This window comes from Lithobates pipiens, unplaced genomic scaffold (genome assembly GCF_037356315.1).
Source record: "Lithobates pipiens isolate NorthernLeopardFrog02 unplaced genomic scaffold, aLitPip1_a1.2 Scaffold_13, whole genome shotgun sequence".
Taxonomy (NCBI): Eukaryota; Metazoa; Chordata; class Amphibia; order Anura; family Ranidae; genus Lithobates; species Lithobates pipiens.
This window is the reverse complement of record NW_027507718.1, coordinates 486,484,526-486,490,158: the sequence shown is the minus strand read 5'-3', so window position 1 is coordinate 486,490,158 and position 5,633 is coordinate 486,484,526. Positions and strand designations below refer to the sequence as shown.

The 5,633-nt window shown below is 51.0% G+C and overlaps 1 pseudogene; it reads left to right on the top strand.

The window, feature by feature from the left end:
* Positions 1-3,922: 3,922 nt before the first annotated feature.
* On the top strand, positions 3,923-4,102 carry LOC143979964 (U2 spliceosomal RNA; annotated as a pseudogene).
* The last annotated feature ends 1,531 nt before the right edge of the window (positions 4,103-5,633 follow it).

The window sequence follows — 5,633 nt, the reverse complement described above, 5'->3', positions numbered from 1 at the left end:
TCTGTGTGCCCTGAGCGCAGTATACACCTGTATCTACCTATTTTGCTTTATTGCTCTTCTGTAATTGAGCTATCAGCCATCGGCAGGAGTTTCTAGGTGTTGTCTGTGTGCCCTGAGCGCAGTATACACCTGTATCTACCTATATAGCTATATTGCTCTTCTGTAATTGAGCTATCAGCCATCTGCAGGAGTTTCTGGGTGTTGTCTGTGTGCCCTGAGCGCAGTATACACCTGTATCTACCTATTTTGCTTTATTGCTCTTCTGTAATTGAGCTATCAGCCATCGGCAGGAGTTTCTAGGTGTTGTCTGTGTGCCCTGAGCGCAGTATACACCTGTATCTACCTATATAGCTATATTGCTCTTCTATAATTGTGCCATCTGCCCTCTGCAGGAGTTAGTGGGTGTTGTGTGCCTCCAGCACAGCACAGTATACATCGGTATCTACCCTTTAACTCCTGTTGTTCTATACTAAAGGCATCTGAAGGCGTTAGTGGGTGTTGTGTGCCTCCAGCACAGCACAATATACACCTGTATCGACCCTTTATTGCTGGTGTTCTATGATAAAGGCATCTGCAGGAGTTAGTGGGTGTTATGTGCCTCCAGCACAATATACACTACCCAATTGCTGGTTTTCCCATCTCCCTGCAGGCCATTACCATGTCTGGAAGGCCAACAAGGAGAGGCAGACAGGCACGAGCCGATAAAAGAGGGCAAGCAGGCTCTGTGTCTAGAGACAACAGTGCTGGTCATGGACGTGGTGCATCGTCATCAGCACGTGGCCATGGGACACGCTTGTCCTTATTTTCAGCAGCTGGACGCATTGAGCCGCATCATGCCGAAGACTTGGTAGAGTGGATGACCAAGCCCTCTTCATCCTCCTCATCGTCTCTCACCCAGGCTCAGGGTACTAGCAAAGCAGCTGCCAACGCATCCTCTTCCCTCGTCTCAATGTCATAATCAGTGACTCCTTCCCTAGACCCACCACGTCCTCCTGAGGAGTCCCCTGAACTCTTTATGCACAGTGTTGGGTACATGCTCCAGGAGGATGCCCAGTGTTTTGTAGGCACTGATAATGATACTCAGCTAGAGGAAGGCAGTAGCATGAGCGCAGAGAGAGGGGATGCTCAAGAAGGACAGCAATCTAGCAGTCATGTTCCACAAGCTGCAGCATACTGCCAGGTTTGCTCCAGCGATGAAAAGGTAGGGGATGATGAGGGCACTGACTCCACGTGGGTGCCTGGTAGGAGAGAGGAGGAGGAGGAGTAGGCACATCTCCAACGAGGCAGGATGCCCTCCGGGGGGGCCAGCTTAGGGGCAGCACACCGACTGAATCACACCGCAGAGCTCCGCCTGTGCAGGGCGCTGCCTCTCCGCGTTATTCTAAAAGTTCTTTGGTGTGGGCCTTTTTTGAGATGAGTGCATCAGATCGCACCACTGCTATTTGCAACATATGTCTCAAGCGTATCCCGTGTGGCCAAAGATCAGCCGCTTGGGCACCATATGCTTGGCCAGACATATGTTGACCTGCCATGCAGCTCGTTGGCAAGCTTACCTCAAAGACCCACACCAAAGAACAAAGCGGACCTCTCCTTGCTCCTCATCAGCTGGGATCTCCAACCCCACTAGACCTTCAGTCCTCTCTGAAACCTGCGCTGAGAGGAATGAAGGTGTAGAATTAGGTGTGTCACAGCCAAGTTCTTGCGGGCACTGTGCTAGCAGTACAGCCACGTCCGATTGTAGCAGGCAAATTTCCCTGCCCCAGCTGCTGGACCGTAGAAAGAAGTTCACTCCCAGCCATCCACATGCCCAGCGGTTGAATGCTAGCTTGGCTAAATTGCCAGCACTTCAACTGCAACCTTTTCAGTTGGTAGACTTGGCCCCCTTCCGTGAGTTTGTGCAATATGCGGTTCCTCAGTGGCAGGTCCCCAAACGCCACTTTTTCTCACGGAAGGCGATTCTGGCTCTCTACCGACATGTAGAAGGCAATGTCCTTGCCTCGCTGGACAGAGCGGTCAGCGGTAAGGTGCATATTACCGCTGACTCATGGTCCAGCAGGCATGGACAGGGACGTTACCTGTCTTTCACGGCCCATTGGGTCACTCTTCTGGCAGCTGGGAAGGATGCAGGACAATGTGCAGTAGTGATGGAGGTTGTTCTGCCACCACGCCTCCAAAATGCTACTACTGGTTGTGACACACCTCTCTCCTCCACCCCCTCCTCTTCTTCTTCCTCCATGGCCTCTTCCAGTGCTCTGTCCTCGGAACCAGCGGTGCTCCGTAGGCATTCAAGGGGCTACGCAAGTATGCAGGCAAAAGAATGCCATGCCATGCTTGCGCTGGTTTGTTTGGGGGACAGGAGCCACACTGGGGCAGATATTTTGTCAGCTCTGCAGGTGCAGAGTGAGATGTGGTTGACGCCACGCCAGCTTAAGCCAGGATTGGTGGTTTGTGATAATGGCACCAACCTCCTTTCCACACTCCGACAGGGACAACTGACCCATGTGCCCTGTGTGGCTCACATCCTTAACCTGGTGGTGCAGCGGTTCTTGGGCAGGTACCCGGGCTTACAGGATGTCCTGAAGCAGGCCAGGAAAGTCTTTGTGCATTTCCACCGATCATTTAATGCCTGTGTTTGGCTGGCTGAGCTCCAAAAGGAGTTGAACCTGCCCAAGAACCGCCTTTTATGTGACATGCCCACCAGGTGGAACTCAACGTCGGCCATGCTGCAGCGGCTGCACACGCAGCAGAGGGCCATCAATGAGTACCTGTGCAACTACGGCACCAGAACAGGGTCAGGGGAGCTCGGTTTTTTCTCACCACGCCAGTGGGGCATGATAGGAATGCATGCGCTGTCCTGTCACCGTTTGAGGAGGCCACAAGGATGATGAGCAGTGACAGTGCATGCATCAGTGACACTGTACCTCTTGTCCACCTGTTGGAGCATACGCTGCATGGAATAATGGACAGGGCACTTGAGGCAGAACAGAGGCAGGAAGAGGAGGACTTCCTTGCCTCTCAAGGCCCCCTTTATCCAGACAGTGTTCCTGCTGTCCCACCCATCACATAGGATGAGGACGAAGAGGAGGAGGATGATTGTGTCAGCATGGAGATGGAGCATGGCACTCAGCATCAGCAGCAGCAGTCTTGTAGGGATGATTTACACACCCAAGAAACCCGTGGACTTGTACGTGGCTGGGAGGAGGTAGCTGCGGATCATGTTGCCCTTAGTGACTCAGAGGACTCCGGACTGAATGCCTTACAGTGTTGTGGCAACAACAACACCTTAGGTGCAAATTTCTGCAGAACATATAGGGCAGGCCCCTACTTTCAAACATCCAACCTCCAAACGTCTCCTACTTGCAAACGAAAGGAGACAACAGGAAGCGAGATGAAAAAAGACGGACGGCAAAACAAATTATACAGGGGTGATAGCCCTTCCCTATGTTTTCCAAAAAGCTTAAAAATAGATTTTTTGACTGGAGCTACACTTTAAAAATGTACCAGTTCAAAATTACAAACAGGTTCTACTTAACACAACACGTCTTTCCTTTTTTTAATATGGGTACGGGGTTCCCCATATATATCCGTACAAGACCCAAAGGGGCTGGTAATGGGCGGGGGGGGGGGGCTACCTATGCCATTTTTCTCAATGATTTTCATCCATATTGCCAGGAACCAGATATTACATTAAAACCGCAAGCAGTTTTAAATTACTTTTTTTCCATTAAATGTAATTTTGTGCAGGGACTGTTCTAAACACGTGAAACACGTGGCACTTCACAGGCATATTATAGACACCCCCAGGCATAATATTTAAAGGAATATTTCACTTCTTTTTTTTTTCCCTGATGAGTTTACTTCCTCTTTCATTCCCTGCAAAGGTAAAGCATAATGGACTATTATGCATCGCATAGTAGTCATTATCGCTTCTCGGCCTTTTGGCTAAGATCAAGTGTAGTATTTGTTCTTATCAGTTTCCAGGAGGTGGCGCTTGCTTCGGTCCCTGTTCTACGGCGAGGTGGAGCAGGGGTGGCGGTTGCTATGCAAAGCCTGCTGGTGTGAAGGTGACCTGGAGTGGTTCGTAGCCGAAAGGGAAGCCTTCTGATGAGGATGGAGAACCACTGATTGGCGCCAGGGGAGGGGACCCTGGCCTTCTGGCTTGGATTGTGGCAGCTTTAGCTCCTGTCAGTTTTTCGGGAGGGAACATTTGTTCCCCTTTCTCCCACCGGGGGAACGGCCTGTACTTCCCAAATGTAATTAGGTAGGAGTGATGGGAGCGAGGGTGTGACCTGATGGCAAAAGGTCTCACTAAGCTCCTAGATCTCCATGCCTTTCTGGCTGGGGTGGGGGCTGTCATGGTCTGGGCTGGGGGGTCAGGAATGCTTCTGTTGAAAAGTCCATGGTGATGTGCCCCTGAAGTCCGCACTTTGATATTTGGCATCTTGGTCACGTCACCATAAACACGCTTTTTTACACCTGCCTCTAGGGCCCGGCCTTTTGGCTAGGACCAGAGGAATTTTTGATACCTGGCCGGAGGGCCTGGCCATTGTATTACACAATGGTCACTTTTTCACTCTCCTCTTCACTATCCCTTTCCGCACTTTTTATTTATTTTATTTGTGTTGTGTGAGTCACGTTTGTCACGTCACGTTTTGATGAGTAGGGTGTCGGTCCTCGGACCTATCCTGAAAGTCTTGTGGAAGGGCAGACATAGGCCTTCTGGCTTGGTTTGCCCTCTATTGGGGGGTCTCCCTTCGGGGGAGCCCCATAGTCCCGAGTATCTGGGTGGGTCTGTTTCGGCAGACCTTCCGGAGAAAGGTGGTCGTCCGGCTTCGGCTGGATGGCCATGAGTCTGGTACCTCAGTCCCTGTCTGGAGCCTAACGCCCCGGGGGATCAGGGTAAGGTCCTTCCTAGCGGAGGATATCAGATACCCATCTGCACTTTTTGTGTGTCACTCTTTATGTGTGTGCACTTTTTTTGGCACCGGGTGGAAGTTTGTTGGGTGTGTTTTGCACGCCATGGGCTTTTTCAATCGAAAAGTAGTCCATTATGTGTCACTTACCTGACACAGGAGCCAGCGATGTCACTGCTGTCCCCTGTAGTCCGGCGCATCCATCTTCTCAGTGGGTCTCGCCGCTCCGCCACTGTCATTCAGCGAAGTCGCGATGACGTCACTCCCGCGCATGGGCACGGGAGCCGCCACATGCGGCATATCGCCGTTGGCGGTGGCGCGCTCAGTGTCTGTCTTTCGTAAGATATTTCTTGGACCTACAGGTAAGCCTTAATCTAGGCTTACCTGTAGGTCAAAGTGTGTTGTAAGGGTTTACAACCACTTTAAAATCAGTGCTCCCGAAAAAACGGCAGTTTTTCAAAACATTTTAGGCATTGACCCATGTCCCCTGGGGCAGGAGCCAGGTCCCCAAACCCTTTTTAGGACAATATCTTGCATATTAGCCATTAAAATTAGCACATTTTATTTCAAACGTTTGAGTCCCATAGACTTCAATGGGGTTCTAAAGTTCCCACAAATTTTCGGTCCGTTCGAAAGTTCTGGTGCGAACCGAACCGAGGGGTGTTGGGCTCATCCCTACTCGGAATCAGTGGGCATGTTTGTCTCACTGCGTAGTCCGGG